This window comes from Procambarus clarkii, chromosome 8 (genome assembly GCF_040958095.1).
Source record: "Procambarus clarkii isolate CNS0578487 chromosome 8, FALCON_Pclarkii_2.0, whole genome shotgun sequence".
Taxonomy (NCBI): Eukaryota; Metazoa; Arthropoda; class Malacostraca; order Decapoda; family Cambaridae; genus Procambarus; species Procambarus clarkii.
Genome location: NC_091157.1, coordinates 45,964,976 through 45,987,388, shown reverse-complemented (window position 1 = coordinate 45,987,388; position 22,413 = coordinate 45,964,976). Strand labels below are relative to the sequence as shown.

General features: G+C 43.6%; 1 protein-coding gene across 4 annotated transcripts in view; it reads left to right on the top strand.

The window, feature by feature from the left end:
- Positions 1–22,413, top strand: part of ChAT (Choline acetyltransferase) — a 176,172-nt gene that overhangs the window by 18,229 nt on the left and 135,530 nt on the right. For 2 of the 4 annotated variants that reach the window (XM_069317901.1, XM_069317889.1), the window contains exon 2: positions 12,233–12,262. The exons of the other annotated variants lie outside the window; for them this stretch is intronic. The gene's annotated coding sequence lies outside the window, so the exon portion shown is untranslated. The remainder of the gene's footprint in view (positions 1–12,232; positions 12,263–22,413) is intronic. 4 annotated transcript variants of the gene reach the window in all.

Genomic DNA, 22,413 nt, shown 5'->3' with positions numbered 1-22,413 from the left:
AACACCATCAGAGCCACAACACCATCACACCCACAACACCATCAGAGCCACAACACCATCAGAGCCCCATCACCATCAGAGCCACAACACCATCAGAGCCACAACACCATCAGAGCCACAACACCATCACACCCACAACACCATCAGAGCCACAACACCATCAGAGCCACAACACCATCAGAGCCACAACACCATCAGAGCCACAACACCATCAGAGCCACAACACCATCTCACCCACAACACCATCAGAGCCACAACACCATCAGAGCCACAACACCATCTCACCCACAACACCATCAGAGCCACAACACCATCAGAGCCCCAACACCATCAGAGCCACAACACCATCAGAGCCACAACACCATCACACCCACAACACCATCAGAGTCACAACACCATCAGAGCCACAACACCATCACACCCACAACACCATCAGAGCCACAACACCATCACACCCACAACACCATCAGAGCCACAACACCATCAGAGCCACAACACCATCAGAGCCCCATCACCATCAGAGCCACAACACCATCAGAGCCACAACACCATCAGAGCCACAACACCATCAGAGCCCCATCACCATCAGAGCCACAACACCATCTCACCCACAACACCATCAGAGCCACAACACCATCAGAGCCCCAACACCATCAGAGCCACAACACCATCAGAGACACAACACCATCAGAGCCACAACACCATCACACCCACAACACCATCAGAGCCCCATCACCATCAGAGCCACAACACCATCAGAGCCACAACACCATCAGAGCCACAACACCATCAGAGCCCCAACACCATCAGAGCCACAACACCATCAGAGCCACAACACCATCACACTCACAACACCATCAGAGCGTGAAGCAACTGTGGCTCCAACACTGCGTCACTGGACGCAAGCAAGAGGCAAAAGTAACAGGGTAAATACGTGGCCTCCATCTATCTACATAGATGGCGTATTTAACCGCATGGTAATCAGACAAAGTGGCTCCTGTTAGGTTCAGGTGTTCAGGAGAGGGAGGAGGGAAGAGGGTGAGAGAGAGAGGGGGGAAGAGGAAGTGAATGGAAGAGAGGGAGAGTGAAAAGAGAGATCAATGAGTGTAAGCGAGAGGGGACGGAAAAGGAGCGGGGAAGTAGAAAGGATTGGAAAGGGGCTCAGAGAGGGGAAATAGACAGGGTAGTACAGAGAGACGGTAAATTAATTGTAAAGAAAAATATAAGCAAATCTTTCCCAAGCCAAGAACATGAGACGAGCAAAGAACGAGGAAGAGAGCCAAAGAACGGAGCAGAGAGAGAGAGAGACAAAGAGAAGATCGCTGGCAAAGAAATGGGACAGAAGATAACGGAATGACTCAGTCTGGGAAGCAAACAGCAGGTAAGGGAGAGGGGGAAATGATCAAGGGAATACCTGGATAATGGAAAGGGGAACACGAATCTTGTTTCCATAGAAGAGACTGAACAGGTAAGATGAAGATGAAATAAAGAAAAAAGATGCTCTAGAAATTAGATAGGGTGAAATAGCAAATGGAGTCTTGTAACTAAGGAGTATTGTAACCAATGGATATTTTAACTAAGGGGTTATTGTAACTAAGGGATATTGTAACTAAGGGATATTGTAACTAAGGGATATTGTAACTAAGGGATATTGTAACTAAGGGGTTATTGTAACTAAGGGATATTGTAACTAAGGGGTAATTGTAACTAAGGGATATTGTAACTAAGGGGTTATTGTAACTAAGGGATATTGTAACTAAGGGATATTGTAACTAAGGGGTTATTGTAACTAAGGGATATTGTAACTAAGGGGTAATTGTAACTAAGGGGTCTTGTAACTCAGAAGTCTTGTAACTAAGGTTATTTAACTAAAGCATCTTATAACTAATAGAAGATAAAGGGGGATTCGTGGTGACTTTATTGCATGGTGAGGAGAGAGAGAGGATAAGAGGATGGAAATGGGATCATGGGGAAATGGGAATTGACGAAGGAGGAATGTTTTAACTGAAATGCAATAAAGAATCCCTTGAACCGGAAGAGTGAGTACTGAGAGGGAAAGGAAGTGACTGGCTAGTAGTAGAAGGGTAGTAGCCCTCATCCAGGCTAGTGAGGGGACGGGGACGGGGCACTCAGCCTGGCTAGTGAGAGAGAGGATGGTAGTGGCACTCATCCAGGCTAGCGATAAAAAGTGAATTGGTGCTCAGCCCACCCTTCGAGAGCCTCCATAAAACACGAGGAAGAGGAGACCATCAACACCAGGACACCAAAACCATTTTAAGTGTTTATTATTCAAAAGGAAAAGTATTGTGGATTCTACAGCTTGGATAAAAGACTTTCTTAATAGCATCGTGTTGATGGTTTAAATTCAGACCTCTTGTTTGGTTTGATCATTTCAAATCAAATAGACGTTTTCAATTGCCTGATTCAAAGTCTAATTTTATTTGAGTGTATTTCGTATCAAAGAACAGAGCTTGTTTGATTTTCCACTCAGTTGATGTGAACGTAATTCTCTAAATGTGAGATTTCCACGTCGTTCCACGTTCGACCTTTTAAATCCCAAACAATGAATGTGGTTGCCTGCGTTCCTTCACACTCTGGCAGGAAGCATGTTAACCTTTTCCTGGTTACCATGCCTCTGCCTCCCTGCATCCCTCTCTCTCTCTCTAGCTCCCTCTCTTTTGTTTCCACCCACCCATTCTCCCTCTCTCTCTCTCTCTCTCTCTCTCTCTCTCTCTCTCTCTCTCTCTCTCTCTCTCTCTCTCTCTCTCTCTCTCTCTCTCTCTTTCTCCATCTCTCCTTAACCATCCTTCCCTCCCTCCCTCCGCCCTCCCTATGTCTTCCCTTTGCTTCTATTGCCACAAATACGTAGTCCAACTTCATTCACTCCCATCCTTTCCATCCTTACACTTGCTTCTACTTATCCTCCCTCCATCCCTACTCTCCCTTCCTTATATCCTTCCTCAACCCCTACATTTGCTTCCTAATATCCTCACTCCAATCTTATACTTAGTCGTACACACAATCCATCCCTAATACTTACCTAAAAGTTCCCCCCAACTTCTACCTACAACTACCTTTCCATCAATCGCTACTTACACCTCTCAACACTCTCCCTCCCATCCGAGTCATCCATTGTTGTTAGCACACTCAACTAGCAACAAACTGGCACCACGGGAGTGTGTGTGTGTTGTAGGTGGCAGAGTACGAGGGCCACTATAGAGCCAACCAACAGGCACTGGGTCAGGGGGGATCGATCCCCCACGTGACGGACGGCTGCACGCTACCAGCCAGCTAAGGGGGTCGTTTCTTTATAATGTCAGGTGGGAGAGTCTCCCCTCCCACAACCGTTCCTTTCATTGATTTCCGACAGGTGAAAGCAGGCAGGTGTGTGGCTAGCCCAGGTGATTGTAGTCAGTCCTGTGGAGTGGGGCTAGACCAGTTGATTGTGGCCAGGTCAATTAAGGAGTGAGTTTTAGGTTAGGCCACCACCCCGAGGAGATAGAGGTGATTTGAAATTGAGGTTTGGCCTCCGGAGGGAGTCTTTGACGATGTGAATTTTTTAAAGGCCAGGTGATTGTGGTTAGGCCAGGAGAGGATGGCTAGACCAGTGCAGGTGATTGTGGGCAGGCCAGGAGAGGATGGCTAGACCAGTCCAGTCGATTGGGGTCAGGCCAGGAGAGTGGGATCAAGTCTCTAGAGAGCTGTCAGACCAGAGAAGTGTGACCCAGAAAAATCAAGTTTCAATTTTATTTCCCTTATAGATCTTCAAAATAAAATTGAACTTTGGAACTGCTTTTGATTCGCGACCGTCGTGTGTCCTATATCTTGAAAATCATTCATATCTGTGTGGAGGTCTCAATCATGATTACAAATTTACTCCAATGGATACTTTACTTAATGAGCAAAATACACAGATTCTAGGCAATCCTGAATTGCTTACCATATTCTAAGAGAAGCACGAAGCTCTCCATTATTAAAAGTCAGGAGGAGATAATCCTCTCTTGTCCAGGAGAGACAAGAGTCAAGATGTTGCGAGTAGATAGTTAAACGTGGCAGTCTCGGTCCGTAGGCTCTATTTCCCTTACACCGCCTACTTTACATATTAAAAACACCTGGATACGTGGCCCACATCATGGCCCACACCTGTGTGTGTGTGATTGGTGGCCCACACATGTGTGTGTGACTCGTGGCCTACACGTGTGTGTGACTCGTGGCCTACACATGTGTGTGTGACTCGTGGCCTACACCTGTGTGTGTGACTCGTGGCCTACACATGTGTGTGTGACTCGTGGCCTACACATGTGTGTGTGACTCGTGGCCTACACATGTGTGTGTGACTCGTGGCCTACACATGTGTGTGTGACTCGTGGCCTACACCTGTGTGTGTGACTCGTGGCCTACAAATGTGTGTGTAACTCGTGGCCTACACCTGTGTGAGTGACTCGTGGCCTACACATGTGTGTGTGACTCGTGGCCTACACATGTGTGTGTGACTCGTGGCCTACACCTGTGTGTGTGACTCGTGGCCTACACCTGTGTGTGTGACTCGTGGCCTACACATGTGTGTGTGACTCGTGGCCTACACCTGTGTGTGGGACTCGTGGCCTACACATGTGTGTGTGACTCGTGGCCTGCACATGTGTGTGTGACTCGTGGCCTACACATGTGTGTGTGACTCGTGGCCTACACATGTGTGTGTGACTCGTGGCCTACACATGTGTGTGTGACTCGTGGCCTACACATGTGCGTGACTCAAAGCTTCTTTCACTTACTAATACACTTGCCTTAGCATCTTATTTTTCAGCATCTCCCATCCCCTCTCTCAATCTCCTACTCCATTCTGATCTATCCTTATATCTTCTCGTACTGCTTTCCATTCCATTCCACTTTATTTTCATCTACCCTTTCTCCATCCTCTGTTTCCCTTTCACTTTCACCTTCGTTGCCCCCCCCCCTATCTCACCCCTATTCTACATTTTCTTTCATTGCGATTCTCTTTTCCATGTTTCCTTCCTTTCCTTTCTCTTTCTCTCCCTGTTCCTTATCCATGCCCGGATGAGACTCCTTCCGTCACCTCTTGTGACGTCGAGTTATTTTAGTAATCAGACTTAAAACAAAGGCTTAATATCTTTACAGTTCCGACAAACACAAAATACAACGAGAACAAAAAACGGGTAAACAAGTCTGGAGATGTATAATAAATTCATCATTTTTTTGCATCTCTGAATTATGAAGTTAAGGGAAAAGTTTGACGAAAAGATTTTGTGGGTTATAATCGGGTGAATTATTTATAGAGTGCGAGAATATAGCTGTGGCAGATAACAAGTGGAAAAAGAGATAAGAACTGGGAGAGATAGAAACGAATAAAGTGTTATAATGCTATAAAGATAAACTGGCAGAGATGGTTAATTAAAACACGTAACGGATAGGTATATATATGCACATCTACCCTTTTGGGCAAGGCAAGGTTCGAGTCCTCACTATCCCTATCTAGGTTACTAGGAAGGGTAGGAAGAGTAGTTACTAGGAAGGGAAGGGAGGGTAGTTACTAGGAAGGGTAGGAAGGGTAGTTACTAGGAAGGGTAGTTACTAGGAAGGGTAGTTACTAGAAAGGGTAAATGCGTATGGAACACGATCCGTCGTCCAATAGGAGCATTGGTACCATCCCCAGAGACTGGGAACACGCCAGGAAACAGTGTTCCAAGTACTCGTTGTTCAGTAAGCCTCAGATCGACTCTGTTCGCCGCGACTTGCCCAATATATCTTTATCCACACAATAGATATCTCTAATTTTCTGTGTCGATTAATATTAAAATTAAATATTCTCTTTAAACATATCAACAAGGGTTTAGTCATTTGATTTGCTTTGGGAAATCATTTTCCTTGATTGGTAAAGAGATTCAGAACGAGGGAAGTGCGTCTAGCATGATAGAGAACGCGGACAGGAAGCCATGCAACGCGCTTCAGAACATTCAATTTTCTCCTTGAAATTCCTTGTCGTGTTCCCCTGGAAGGAGTTCCCGGTACCCTGGTCGGGCGCCCCGGGTCATGCATCACGGACTTAGACTTGATCACAGGGTACAGAGGTAAAGCTTCGACCCAGGACCAGGTAATGGCTTCTCCAGAATGACTGCCTCTCCTCACGCTCCCTCCCTGCCTCTAGTGTTCCCGCTACTACTCATCAGATGGGATTCCAACCAACAGGAGAAATCAGACAACTTGAAAGCCAGTTGGTCATCAGGCAAATCAGCCAATTAAGCAGAGAGCAAATCAGTTAGCCAGAACTGCAAGAGATAACCTGCAAAAACTTGTCCACCTCTAACAAGGCAGTCAACCAGTTAGTTATCCAGTCAATGTACCAGCTGCAAAACCTCCCAACTATCCAATTAACAAGCTTGGTACCCAGCGGTCAGCGTTAGAGCTATATACCTTGGTACTAACATTACTTAGGGCTCCTCGGAATTTGTAGGGGGAAAAAAGTTTCAATGTTTTATTTTTCATGGAAAAATAATTCATAGCCAGCGTGAATCATTAATTACTTGCGAGGCCCATCTCTAAAGTTATTTTTTTACATGACGCACATGAAAATGAAGATTTTAAAAGCGTATTTATCAGATGGTCCGGTATTTTCCTGAAAACCTGAATAGCAGATTTCTGTAAGACTGAATTGTGTGACAACACAAACTTGTTAATACGAGAGTTCCGGATCATGGGCGTTCCAGATATTGGTTATACCGTGAACCTTGTAGGTTTGGTTATACTATCAGCCTTCCAGTTGTTGATTATAACATGAATCTTCCAGTTTTGGGATATATCAGCCTTGTAGGTGTTGGTTATTCAATGAGCTATTCCTTCGAAACTTCAAATATTTTAATACGACATTGCGTCCAGGGCGCTTATAAGTGTGTTTACTGTCATCTATATGCACTCCCAACTCCTCTCCCAGTCTCAGGTCAGTTGATATCAGGCAGGCGGCCATGCCGTCCCTTACACGGGGGGAACTAATAACTTGCTGGCATGCTAGGTATTTACAAACCAAATTCCCTATTTCAAGGCATTTTATTCCTTACTGCTCAACACCCACCCAGTGCCTCGGAGTTAGCTGTAACGACAATTTTTATTTAACTTACAGCGGTTTGTAACTTAGATTTCTTCATTTCACACAAGGCTGTATTTGTTAAGCTTAAAATTTCAAGTTTTTTTTTTCAGTTTAATGTTATTGAAAGCAACGCATGTTTTTGTGAAATCCTGTATTTGTCGCTTGACAGCACTTTTGGCGTCAATCGTCATGCAATTGCGTACCACGGCGTGCGTAAGTGCCTTAAAACACTTTAAGATTTAAGATTCGCTGCATGGAACAAAACGTTCCAAGTAGCACGGGCTACGGTGAGCCCGTAGTGGACTTACCTGGCACAGGAACGAGGCTGTAAATACACCACCATTCCCCTCCCCTCCCTTTATTCTCCCCCCCCCCCTCCAATTACACCCTCTTTCTCCTCCCCTTACCTCTTCACCACACTCAAACCTCCCCCCCACTCCCCGCTAACCCCCCCCCCCCCCCCCCCCCACCTCCCCATCACCTGGCCAGCAACGGTAACATATTTGACACCCTTATTGATTGCAGGTCATTTATGGAATAAAAGGAGAATGAGGGAGGACAAGAATGGGTCGGAGGGGAGTGGGGGGAGGGAGAGGGGAAGAGGGAGAGGGGAAGAGGGAGAGGGTGGGGGGTAAGTACATTTAGTTAGGGGGAAAACGAGGAGTGAATAGGTGGTGTTGAAAAGGTTAATAAGCAGGGGAAGAGAAAGAAAGAGAGAGAGAGAGACAGAGAGAGAGAGAGACAGAGAGAGAGAGAGAGAGAGAGAGAGAGAGAGAGAGAGAGAGAGAGAGAGAGAGAGAGAGAGAGAGAGAGAGAGAGAGAGAGAGAGAGAGAGAGGGAGAGACAGAGACACAGAGAGAGAGAGAGAGAGAGAGAGAGAGAGAGAGAGAGAGAGAGAGAGAGAGAGAGAGAGAGAGAGAGAGAGAGAGAGAGAGAGGGAGAGACAGAGACACAGAGAGAGAGAGAGAGAGAGAGAGAGAGAGAGAGAGAGAGAGAGAGAGAGAGAGAGAGAGAGAGAGAGAGAGAGAGAGAGAGAGAGAGAGAGAGAAGGAGAGAGACAGAGACAGAGAAGGAGAGAGAGAGACAGAGAGAAATCGTGATTTAGTTTCACACGCTTACCTACAATTTTTTGCCTCAGGCTACCCTGAAACAAAGGTATCCTCGTTTTCTATACATTTAGCGACCCGTCCTCTGCATTTAATATATCTTAATTATTTTAGATTGCCGTCCCGTCTTGCTTTGTATTATACATATTTTTCGCCACGCAATACACCCGCCGGGACGCAACACAAGAAAATACACCTGTATTTGCAGGTGCAAATGTGTTAATCACCAAGAATTGAACACATGATGAATAATGTGAAAATAACACAAAGGAAAATAGAACAGGAAATTACTTGGGCCCTATCTTGTTAATCAACTAATCTTCAAAAAGTATACTAAACTGTAAACTATTGTATCCTGTAATGAACCCTCAAGGATTCGAACCTAGGCGGGTATGGTCTCCCCACTGGATGAACTAGTACATACCACGAGCACAATTCAGGTACAATCCAGGAGAGTTACTATGTGCTGGCAGCATGTAAGTCTTAAGAACCATTCAGCACTTCTAGGCCATCGCTGGCATATCTTGAGATTATCTTGAGATGATTTCGGGGCTTTTTAGTGTCCCCGCGGCCCGATCCTCGACCAGGCCTCCACCCCCAGGAAGCAGCCCGTGACAGCTGACTAACACCCAGGTACCTATTTTACTGCTAGGTAACAGGAGCATAGGGTGAAAGAAACTCTGCCCATTGTTTCTCGCCGGCGCCTGGGATCGAACCCAGGACCACAGGATCACAAGTCCAGCGTGCTGTCCGCTCGGCCGACCGGCTCCCCCGGCATAGTCATTATGGTACTAGGAAAGCCAGTGGGCAGACCCTTATCATATTAACTTAGATACGCTGATAAGCGACAGAGAAGCGAGGTCCTGGTACGGGCAGAAAGCAAGTGGCACGAAGGGAAGTTATAGAACTAGTTTAGAATCAGTTTTAAAAACAGAGTCAACAAATAACAAAGGAGTTGGGAGCACATAATGGGTTCAGTCCCTGAGCCCATTATGTGCCTCTGTAACCCTTTCCACCACCGCCCACAACATGGGTATGGGGTGCATAATAAATGAACTAAACTAAACTAAACACTGGACGACAATAATTGGAAACAGTTGGACCAGGACTGTGTTATTTAATTTATTTAGAAAATAAATACATATAACATACTGCAATTTATTCATTATTCCCAATGAAAATTCAAAAAATAAATTACGTAGGTATAAAACCTATTGATCTGAAATTAATGATAAAAAAAACTGTAAAATGAAGATACTATTCATAAGACAATATATAATACATATTTCAGTCAAAGTAAACAATACGAAGCTACAAATGGACAATATGGAGGCATAAAATCCATATTTCATTAAAAAAAAAAAATGAATAAAATCCACGGGTATATCAGCAGAACAGTACCAGAATTATGAGGTTTGATCTACAAGGAAAGATTATAGAGGCGTTAAATCCCCGATACTGAAAGACAATAAAAAGAGAAATCATGATCTCCACATTGAAAATTCTAAGCGGAATAGACAAGGCAGAGACTGGGGTCGTTACTCAGTATATATTTGCCAGTAAATAATTTCACCACACTGTATGTATTTTCTCAAACTCCTGTTAATATAGGTCATGGGTTCAGTTCAAATCTAAATTACAATATGCGAATTTCCCGATACCAGACTGTGTTTCCCCGTGACCTTTCATATTTTCCCTATTTTCCCACGACCTCTGAGCTTGTCTCACGGTTTCTACCTATTTCCCACGACCTCTGAGCTTGTCTCACGGTTTCTACCTATTTCCCACGACCTCTGAGCTTGTCTCACGGTTTCTTCCTATTTCCCACGACCTCTGAGCTTGTCTCACGGTTTCTACCTATTTCCCACGACCTCTGAGCTTGTCTCACGGTTTCTTCCTATTTCCCACGACCTCTGAGCTTGTCTCACGGTTTCTTCCTATTTCCCACGACCTCTGAGCTTGTCTCACGGTTTCTTCCTATTTCCCACGACCTCTGAGCTTGTCTCACGGTTTCTTCCTATTTCCCACGACCTCTGAGCTTGTCTCACGGTTTCTACCTATTTCCCACGACCTCTGAGCTTGTCTCACGGTTTCTACCTATTTCCCACGACCTTTGAGCTTGTCTCACGGTTTCTACCTATTTCCCACGACCTCTGAGCTTGTCTCACGGTTTCTACCTATTTCCCACGACCTCTGAGCTTGTCTCACGGTTTCTACCTATTTCCCACGACCTCTGAGCTTGTCTCACGGTTTCTACCTATTTCCCACGACCTCTGAGCTTGTCTCACGGTTTCTACCTATTTCCCACGACCTCTGAGCTTGTCTCACGGTTTCTTCCTATTTCCCACGACCTCTGAGCTTGTCTCACGGTTTCTTCCTATTTCCCACGACCTCTGAGCTTGTCTCACGGTTTCTACCTATTTCCCACGACCTCTGAGCTTGTCTCACGGTTTCTACCTATTTCCCACGACCTTTGAGCTTGTCTCACGGTTTCTACCTATTTCCCACGACCTCTGAGCTTGTCTCACGGTTTCTACCTATTTCCCACGACCTCTGAGCTTGTCTCACGGTTTCTACCTATTTCCCACGACCTCTGAGCTTCTCCCACGGTTTCTACCTATTTCCCACGACTTGTACAGCCATAATGGCGTATTTCGGTCGCAAACACACAGCCTCCAAAGTCCTTGTTGCACCGACAGTTACGTACTGCAGATCACCAGTCATTTTCCTATACTATCAGCTCTTCTACCCACTGACAGCCCTCCTACTATCCTGCCAGCTTTCCCCCCCAGCCTGTCAGCCCTATCCTCACCCTGCCAGCCCTCGCCTCGCCCTGTCAGACCTTCCACCACCCTATCAGCGAGGGAGCGTGGCAAATATCGCGGGCTGTCAGCTGCAGTTGTCAGCTCCCTGTGGTGAGTCTGATGGTGTTTGCTGCGACAATTACCTCGAAAATGACTTGTCGTGAGTCGCGTTGGTGAGTGTGTTAAGTTAAGCTTGTGTCAGGTTAGCAAAGTATTAGGTTCACGTAGTGTCAGGTTAACAAAGTATTAGGTTCACGTAATGTAAGGTTAGCAAAGTATTAAATTCACGTAGTGTCAGGTTAGCAAAGTATTAAATTCACGTAGTGTCAGGTTAGCAAAGTATTAGGTTCACGTAGTGTCAGGTTAGCAAAGTATTAGGTTCACGTAGTGTCAGGTTAGCAAAGTATTAGGTTCACGTAGTGCCAGGTTAGCTAAGTATTAGGTTCACGTAGTGTCAGGTTAGCAAAGTATTAAATTCACGTAGTGTCAGGTTAGCAAAGGATTAGGTTCACGTAGTGTCAGGTTAGCTAAGTATTAGGTTCACGTAGTGTAAGGTTACCTAAGTATTAGGTTCACGTAGTGTAAGGTTAGCAAAGTATTACACTCTCGTAGTGTCAGTACGCGTGTGGTTGAAAATCGATAAAGCCCGGTCAAACTCACCTACCAGCAGCCAACGCCCCGTTCTCCTGTAATCTGCGAGCTAATGCAGGCTTACCTCTCAATACTCACGTATCAGGGCGTTTGGAAATATCCTGATGCTAAGTTCTGTGTCCAACTTGCTTTTGAGGTTGTGGATAGAGGTGGCTTTCTCGACGTCTTCTTTCAGTGTGTTATATTTCTTGACAACCTATAAAGTTTATGAGCATTTCCGTAAGTTTGTTTGAATTTTCAACTTCTTCTGACATTTTATTTCCTTTTAATTTAATAAGGCTGTCGTTGTCAATCTTGTCTATTTTCTGCAGTATTTTGTATGATGTGATCATTACCCTTTCTGCTCCTTTTCTTCTGTAGAACTAATTACATTCACAATTTTCCTGACAGTTATTCGCTCTGTCTCTGTGTTCGAAGAACATCTAACTGCTTCCCCTCATGTTCCAGAAATAAGACAAACTCGTGACACGTTACAGCAAATGCAGATTTTAAAGCATTCATAAAATAATGATACTGATCTGCTTTAATTCCAGTCTCCTCGACTAATGTGTATTTTCTGTGTCCTCAGGTAGAGTGCCGTGCCAGAGAATATCTTCAAAATCGTAAGTTTTGCACGTGAGACAAACACCGGTCTTGTCGAGAACATAAACAAAACTCTATATGTTAATATCTTTTCGCCTGCAAAGTTAATCTCAGATCAAACAGAGTTAGTGCTTTCATAGGGAGAGAGGGTGAGGGTGTAGTGAGGGTGTGGTGAGGGTGTGGTGAGGGTGTGGTGAGGGTGTAGTGAGGGTGTGGTGAGGGTGTGGTGAGGGTGTGGTGAGGGTGTGGTGAAGGTGAGTGAAGTCAGGAAGGGCGGGGGGGGGGGGATGTAAATAAGAAAGGGATATGAAAGCGTGATGACGGGCTCACCATAGCCCGTGCTACATAGACATTTCGTTCTGAGTAGCTAAATCTAAAACAACAGCAACAACAACAACGCGTGATGAGGACAGGGTGATGAGGGATTAAACGTCAAAATTTGATGTTTTGGCGTACTGATAGAGACAATGGGGGGGGGGGCGGCGGGGGTAGCACTGCTCAAATTTCACAATCTTCGATGGTGTAAACTGGATATAATCGCAGACTGTGCATTTGAACTAATCCACAAAGGCCGTGACGAGGGTTCGAACCTACGTCCAAGAGGATCCCAGACGCTTCTTTAATCGATTGAGCTACGATGTAGCAGAGTCGTAGCTCATTGCATTGTCTCACTGTTTTTGACTTGTGTAGTGCTGACTTCAGCTTCTCTTCCTCTAGTATAAGTGACTGCTTCCGGAGTCTTGGCTTGACCCAAGCGTCGAATGGTGTTATCTTCAAGACAGGAATACTTTAAGTTTGTTATCCTCTTGTCCTTGAAGACTGTCGCTGCTGCTGTATGGTACAGTATGGTACATTACCATACTGCAATACTGTAATTACCCACCCTCGCACCTTCAATATAGTACAGTTTATACCCCGGTTACACGGACATATTACAGTTTATACCCCGGTCACACGGACATATTACAGTTTATACCCCGGTTACACGGACATATTTGCAGTTTATACCCCGGTTACACGGACATATTTGCAGTTTAAACCCCGGTCACACGGGCATATTACAGTTTAAACCTCGGTTACACGGACATATTACAGTTTAAACCCCGGTTACACGGACATATTACAGTTTAAACCCCGGTTACACGGACATATTACAGTTTAAACCCCGGTTACACGGACATACTACAGTTTAAACCCCGGTTACACGGACATAATACAGTTTAAACCCCGGTTACACGATCATATTCCAGTTTAAACCCCGGTTACACGGATATATTAGTGTAAATATTCGTCTCACCAGCACAATACAATGCAATCCCCCATCATACTAAGAGAGTACAGCATAAACCCTTGTTATAGCAACCTTGTTGTTAGCTCTGACTGTAACGAGGCCGTTGAATGTAATCCTCTGTAGTTCCTCTATACAACTGTCAGCCCTTTAAGCACTATTTAACTAACCTATCCACAATTATTGTCAAAAAAAAATCCAACTTGTTTACGGCAAACAAGAAAACAAATCTGAACTATATATTCAATACTTGTGTGTCTAGAAAAAAAAATTAAAGAGAATAATAAATTTAAGGTTATTTTTATTTAGAAAAGGTTGTAAAAACCTGAAATATGATCCCGGCTTTCATTGCGTTATATTCTAGAGTGACGAAAAACTTTCCAGACTTTTTAATCGTCTTTATTAAAGTTGACGACAAGAGAGGGATTTAAAAGGCTAAGTCCTTGTTTACCTGAGCAAGGTAAGCGTTGATGACAGGGCAGTTGGGACAGTGAGAGACGGTGAGGCACAGTGAGAGACGGTGAGAGACTGTGAGAGAGAAGCACCTTACCTTGCGTATGTTGGGCAAGGATAAGGTAAGCTAATTTATTAGATTAGCATGTAGGATTACATGGCACATAGAAGTGATATGAGGACAGGGGTAAGACCTCGGATATGAGGACAGAGTGAAGAATTTGTATCTAATCGACTGGACCATCGGGGATTGAACACTCACCTGTACGAAGCGAAGCCGTTGCTGAATCAACCTGGAAGGTGTAAAGAGAAAAATGAGTAATGTCATCTGGAATATGTGGTGAGTAAGGAGAAAGAATTACACCACAGAGAGCGTCTATGGAAATGGGTATGAGTGTTCTTATCGTAGAATATATGTGTGTGAGGGTGAGATGGGTGACCCTCACCTGGTGTGTGTGTGTGTGTGTGTGTGTGTGTGTGTGTGTGTGTGTGTGTGTGTGTGTGTGTGTGTGTGTGTGTGAGCCGTAATTCCTTGCCATCCACAACAGTCTCAGCCTAGTTACTGCACTCTCCCTCTCCCTCTCCCTCTCCCTCTCCCTCTCCCTTTCCCCACCCTCCTCTCTCTCTCCCCATACCCTACTCTCCTCCCTCCTCTCCCACTCTTCTTGCCCTACTTCTCTTCCCTACCTCCCCCCACCCCTCCCCTTCTTCAGTACTCCTCGTCGCTGCTACCATTCCTCTTCCATTCCTCTTCCATTCCTCAACTTTCCCTTCTTGCTCTCCCGTCCACTATTCCCTTCCACTTCGGATTATCTTCTCTATCTCTTGTCTTTTCTATCGTCACTCATAATGTTCTCCTTTACCTGTTCCCTTCTCAATCCTACCATATTCTTTTATTCGTCCATTTATCTCTTCCATACCTTTCCACTTCATTATCTCTACTTTTGCCTATTCTCCTCTTTTTCAATCTTCTCTTTTTTTCCCTTCTGCCTCTCTTTATTGACCTTTCTTTGCCTAGTTTTCTAATCAATGACCACTTTTGGTTCCTCTTCCATTCGTTTCTGTGTTCTCCTTCGTCATCTTCGTGAACCAGAACTCCTGTTCATCTCCTGTTCAAAACTAGGAATCAGAACCCTTTTTCATTTCCTGTTCAAAAGTAGGAACCATTTTATGCCTTGTTTTCAAGTATCTAAACAACCCTTTAACTCCCATCTTGATTTAAGTATTTTGCAATTATCATTTGGTTTGCAATTATCATTTGGTTTGCAATTATCATTTGGTTTGCAATTATCAATTAGTTTTACTTTAATTACAAAACTCACTTTCCAGTTTTCTTGAAATTATCTGGTCAACTCTTAAACTAATTTCTTGGCTAAATAATCTTCTAACTTCAGTTAAAACTTGACCAATCAAGCAACGAGTTATCAACTGAATATTGACCAAACAGGACATAGTTCTCCAAAATCGCGACCAATCAGGACATAGTTCTCCAAAATCGCGACCAATCAGGCCATAGTTCTACAAAATCGCGACCAATCAGGACATAGTTCTCCAGAATCGCGACCAATCGTGAAGTAAGTTTCTCTTACATGGTAACCAATCATGGCCGCCTGTGACGCGAATGATGGGTCTAACCAACCCCGCCCGCTCCAGCTAAACACCTAACCATCAGCGTAACCAAATTATCTCTAATTGTTCCCCAATAGCTATTACGGGCGGTGATCGTTCGACTCCCCCCCCCCTTCCCCTTTCCCTTAGCACCCCCCTCCTTCCTTCCTTCCTTCCTATCAGTGCCTCTGCCTCCCCTTCCTCTCTCTCTCTCTCTCTCTCTCTCTCACAATTCCCCTTCCATTCACGGGAAATCTCTCTACACTTCCACCACATCATCCATTTTTAGTCCTCCATCATCCACCCATTTATTCTTTATATCTTTCTTCATCCTATTCTCTCTCTCTCTCTCTCTCTCTCTCTCTCTCTCTCTCTCTCTCTCTCTCTCTCTCTCTCTCTCTCTCTCTCTCTCTCTCTTCTCATCCCTCCCACCCCTCTCCTGTCCGGCTAGAAATATAACACGTGATATCTCGAGATCTTACTCACACGGAGGATGGGAAGGGAGAATATAGGAAAGGAGGGAAAAGAAGAGGGAAAGAGGACGTGCAAATGGAAGCATATGTAAACGGGAGGGAAGGGGAGGGAATTAACAGTGGGAAAGTGCCAAGCCATTACAACTACATAGCACTGGGAAAGGATCAGGATAAGGATTTGGGATAGGACGGAGGGGGGGGGGGGAAGGAATGGTGCTCAACCACTTGGACGGTCGGGGATTGAACACCTACCTGCATGAAGCGAGACCGTCTACCCCAAGTGGTTAGAGAGCATAACAGGAAGAAAGAGTAAGAGTAAAGGAAAAAAAACAAATGGAAGAGAATATAAACGGGATGAAATTGGTGAAGAGAGAAAATAGAAGATAAACAAGGACAAACAACAGGAATATATAATCAAACACAACCAACAAATCATGGAAAAAGATAAAGATGCTTAATAAACAAAGCAGGAAGAAGGAACTGAGATAATGAGAAGGTAAACAATATGAAGAGAAATGGAACTGAGCAGAAAAAAATCCAGAAAGGAATAACCGAGAAGATAACCACAAAGGAGATGATAAAAAGGAAGACAATATAGAGGAAGATAAAAGAGAGATAAAAACACAAATGAGAGAATCCACGAGGACGAAGTAGGGAAAGAGAAGTAAAGAATGGGGAAATAGAGGAGAGAGCAAGATAAGGGAGGGTATAATTCCTGTGTCAGATCAAGATTCATGATGCTATCCATGAGCCGTGAACAAATTACACGAGAGGCCGGGAGAGAGAAAGAGAGAGAGAGAGAGAGAGAGAGAGAGAGAGAGAGAGAGAGAGAGAGAGAGAGAGAGAGAGCGAGAGAGAGAGAGAGAGAGAGAGAGAGAGAGAGAGAGAGAGAGAGAGAGAGAGAGAGAGAGAGAGAGAGAGAGAGAGTTAGAGACATAGAGAGTTCGATCTCATTTATGTACCCCTTTCCTGGATCGCCTGCCTCCCATCAATCATCAGACTGTTGGACAAAGTGTAGAGAGACGGGCAAGAAGGTTCATCTCAAGTACTTGTGCGAGTCTGGTGGGAACGACCTGAACATCAGTGATGCCTGCAACACCGTCGTGACGTTGGTGGTCTTACTGTTATGCATAAGGCAATCATCAAAGTTCCTGTGAAACATCATCAAAGTTCCTGTAAAACATCATCAAAGTTCCTGTGAAACATCATCAAAGTTCCTGTGAAACATCATCAAAGTTCCTGTGAAACATCATCAAAGTTCCTGTGAAACATCATCAAAGTTCCTGTAAAACATCAAAGTTCCTGTAAAACATCATCAAAGTTCCAAAGTACACATCATCATCAACAGTCTCATGCTGTTGATGCCATTCTCAAGAACATCACTCCATCAACGATCGTTCATTCCTAGGCTGATTCGCATCTGGAACTTGTTCGCTCAGCATTGATGTAGGGGAGATCAGGTCTCCCTGATTGATACACGGGAGATCAGGTCAACTGATCCCATGAAGGCTCTGGCACACAGTTGGCTACAGGCTCATCCTGTTCCTTATATGATTGTTACCTAATGTTGTTAACGAATGAAGTTTATTCATATTGATGCATATATAAACGGCTATCGAAATGAATGGGTCTCTAGGAGTAGGTTTCAACTGAGCTGAGGAAGGATTACAGCTCTTGCTTGCAGTTTCACCAGGTTCCTTACATGACAGTTCACTATGTGATAGTTTCAAATACACTCTCATGAAATAAATGAGTCTCTAGAAGCAGGCTTCAGATGAGCTGAAGCAGGATAACAGCTCTTGCTTGTAGCTTCACTAGGTATAATGAAAAACTCTTATGAAGTCTTAAGTCTTAGTTTAAAACAGAGAGGGGAGAGGGGGCGAGTGAGGGAGAGAGAGAGAAAGAGAGAGAAAAAACAGAGAGAGAGAAAGAGAGAGAGAGAGAGAGAGAGAGAGAGAGAGAGAGAGAGAGAGAGAGAGAGAGAGAGAGAGAGAGAGAGAGAGAGAGAGAGAGAGAGAGAGACAGATAGACAGACAGAGAAATTAGACAGGCAGACAAACAGGAAGAATTACTAAACACAGAATTTAAGAAACAAACTCACTTTGCAGCTACAGAAGAACCTCAGCAATAACTCATAAGGCAGCTCAAACTATTCTAGAGATAACTACAAGTTATTATTACAAGTTATTAACTACAAGAAAATCAAGTTTATCCCTCACATTACGTGCACACCAGTAGTTACTACTGATACACGCTACTCTAACAGTTTCACACACACACACACACACACACACACACACACACACACACACACACACACACACACACACACACACACACACACACAAACTGTGGTGGAGGCAGACTCCATACACAGTTTCAAATATAGATATGATAGAGCCCAGTAGGCTCAGGAATCTGTACACCAGTTGATTGACAGTTGAGAGGCGTGACCAAAGAGCCAAAGCTCAACCCCCGCAAACACAACTAGGTGAGTACACACACACACAATTCAGCCTAAACTAGGCGTCAAATAAGTTTGACCGCAAACTGCCTAATCGTCAGGTCGCACCAAACTAACGAGTGAACCGCAACGGAAAAGGGGAAATAAATTTGGCACGGACGCTACTGACCAATCACGAGAGAGGAAGAGGAAAGAGATAGACTGGGAGTGGGGAAATGAGCAGCCAATCGTTAACTAAAAGTGATGAGCTTTTTTTTTTGCATCAATCATTTGCTCATACACGTGTTTGCAAAGAGGATACTGAACAAACAGGAACCTGACACAGCGAAATTTATTATTTTTTTATAAAAATCCAAATTTTCATTGTGATACAAATTTGATCAAAAATTGAATAAAGTGATGTAAACTTATCAATAGTTTTGCACAGTTAACAATAATCAAATTATTCTTGTGCTAACGTCAATGTATACTAAGAGGAATAAACACAAAAATTCGCGCAAGAAAATTGAAATTCGAAATTGTAAACAAAATTCGAGATATGCAGGCGATGAGTCACAATAACGAGGCTGAAGAATGTGGTCCAGACCACACACTAGAAGGTGAAGGGACGACGACGTTTCGATCCGTCCTGGACCACCGACTTGAGAATGATCTAGGACGGACCGAAACGTCGTCGTCCCTTCACCTTCTAGTGTGTGGTCTGGTCAACAAAACTGGAGATATTTTGCTAATTATGCTGAGACACTGGGAAGGTTTTCCGATGCCCAAGCGGCATACCTTAAGGCACTGTAATTACAAAGAGAGAGCTCTAAGCCAGCATGAGAAGAGAAAGTTCTAAGCCAGTATGAGGAAAGAGCTCAGAGCCAGTATGAGAATAGAGCTCAAAGTCAGTATGAGGATAGAGCATAAAGCCAGTATGAGGAAAGAGCTCAAAGTCAGTATGAGGATTGAGCTCAAAGCCAGTATGAGAAGAGAGCTCTAAGCCAGTATGAGGAAAGAGCTCAAAGTCAGTATGAGGATAGAGCTCAATGCCAGTAGGAGGAGAGAGCTCTAAGCCATTATGAGGAAAGAACTCTAAGCCAGTATGAGGAAATAGCTCTAAACCAGTATGAGGCGAGAGCTCTAAGCCAGAATGAAGAGAGAGCTCTAAGCCAGTATGACTACAGAGCCCCTGGAAGGGATGGCATGAGAGGTAAGAAACAGCAGGGATCCCCCTAGACACTTGGACCACATGTCAACAAACTCGAGCCTCACCCAAAACTTATTTTCAGCCACGAAAACAAAACAAAAGAATTTTCTTCCGGGCTGAAGCCCTAAGGAGAACATTACTTGTCCAATGTTAATAGTTCGGAGGCTTAAGAACAGGGAGAACAATTTCCCGGAAACGTCACATGGGGGAGTTGTATAATATGGGCGCGCCATTATATTAGATATGTTTCCCCTATATACTGAGAACAAGGCCATTACGTATTGTGAAAGGCAAAACCTGAGGAACCAGATTCACGAAGCAGTTACGCGAGTACTTACGAACGTGTACATCTTTCCTCAATCTTTGACGGCTTTGGTTACATTTATTAAATAGTTTACAAGCGTGAAAACTTGCCAATCAACTGTTGTTATTGTTATAAACAGCTTCCTGGTGCTTCGGAGCTCATTAACTCTTTAATAATTGTAAACAAAGCCGCCAACGATTGAGAAAAGACGTACAGGTTCGTAAGTGCTTGCGTAACTGCTTCGTGAATCTGGCCCCAGAAGTCTGGCAAGAATTGTATTATAGCGTATGATCAAAGATGACAACAAACACTTAAAAAGTCATGAGGAAATACATATGTTTTGAGAAACAAGCAAAAGGAAAAGGTTGGATATAAATAGGAGCCGCCTCGTATGGGTCAATAGGCCTTCTGCAGTTACCTTCACTCTTATGTTCTTATGTTCTTAAAAGAAGAATCAGAGGAAGTAAAGAAAGATAAGGAGACTTGGATTAATTTAAGACGAGGAACAAGGGAGTTAATTCAAGTAGAAACGGAGTAGTAGATCAATAAATGAAGGAACATTCATGTAAATAAATGAATGAACCACAAAATAATAAATTGAAAACATGTACACAAAATTTGCAGTATTTGGATTGAGAAAATTTCAATTTACCACCGACAGTGAAGAAAAACATAAGAAATATTGAGAAAATTCGTATTAGAATGATTAATCATACGTTTTCGGTCATATTCAACAACATATATATATATATATATATATATATATATATATATATATATATATATATATATATATATATATATATATATATATATATATAGGAAGGGAGTACCACCTCTAGCTGGAAGAAGGGGGACCCATAGCCTCGGAGGAAACCACGCATAACGCATTAGAGGGAATGTTTAGATCCCCTCCAATACAGTTTCTGTGTGCTTTTCTCCTACCACCCCCTTCCTTAAATATTTTTTGTGCTTTATTATGCATTTGATGGTTACAAGATATACATGGGTTGATACAAATATATCTATCATGATATGTTGATATCAAATATATGGGTTGATACAAATATATATATATAATATATATATATATATATAGTATCAGTGCTGCCAATTCTCTCAGGAAATCGATTAATTTTCCGAGAATGTCAGTATTACCAACTCGTCCCTCTTTGCTGTCTCCATTACAAAGCCAAGGATACAAGTTTTCTGTAGGATGTTTGGTTCACCTGATCTGGTCACTGTAGCCTCCTACCTTATACGCCAGCATCACCTTCACTATCTATAAAGGCATTCATCTTCATCTTCAATTGGGAAGTGATCGACGTGAGATAAGAGGCCGATTTGGCACCACTGCTTCGGTGTAGATTAAAGGTTCGCTCTCTCTCTCTCTCTCTCTCTCTCTCTCTCTCTCTCTCTCTCTCTCTCTCTCTCTCTCTCTCTTTCTCTCTCTCTCTCTCTCTCTCTCTCTCTCGTTCTAATTCTTGCTTCTTGCGTCATGTTATTCACTAGTTCTTGCGTCATGTTCTTTACTAGTTCTTGCGTCATGTTCTTCACTAGTTCTTGCGTCATGTTCTTCACTAGTTCTTGCGTTATGTTCTTCACTAGTTCTTGCGTCATGTTCTTCACTAGTTCTTGCGTCATGCTCTTCACTAGTTCTTGCGTCATGTTCTTCACTAGTTCTGTTTATTTCTCCCCCAAGTTCTGCATCTCAGATTAGACAAAAATTGCAATTCATTTTTGTCAGTAAAGATTTTAATAATAAAATCTTTCCGCTCTCTCTCTCTCTCTCGTCTTTATTGGCTACTACTTTATTTCTCTATGTTCTTATTTTCTCTTTCTTCACTTCTTTCTGTTCATTTTTTTCTTCTTGTTATTATTCTATTCCGTTATTCTTTACCCATCTTTTATATCTTTTATTCCATCTCTTATCATTAATTTTTTCATTATTGTATTTCTAATTACTTCACTCGAATCTCTTTCTCCCTCCCTCTCTCCCTTCCTCTTTCCCTCCCTCTCTCCCTTCCTCCTCCTCTTCCTTCAAAACTCTCTCACTAATTCCCTTACCCATTTATTTGACCTTTCCATTGCTTCCATCCCTCCCCCTAAATTATTTACCTCCCTCCTCCATCTATCTCCCTCCCTCCCACCCCCTTATTTACCTCACTTCCCCTCTTTACCTCCATTTACCTTCCTCTTTCCCTCCCTCCCTCCCTGCGTCATACATTATTCAATAATTAATGAAGACAAGGAGGGAGCAGTGTGCACTACTCTCCACCAACAGGCTGACACTACCCAATATCGTCAAGCGATAAAAAGACCACCACAGGGTATACAACCCAAGAGGCAGGCGATATATAGCCATATATAGGCAAGTATATATAAATATATG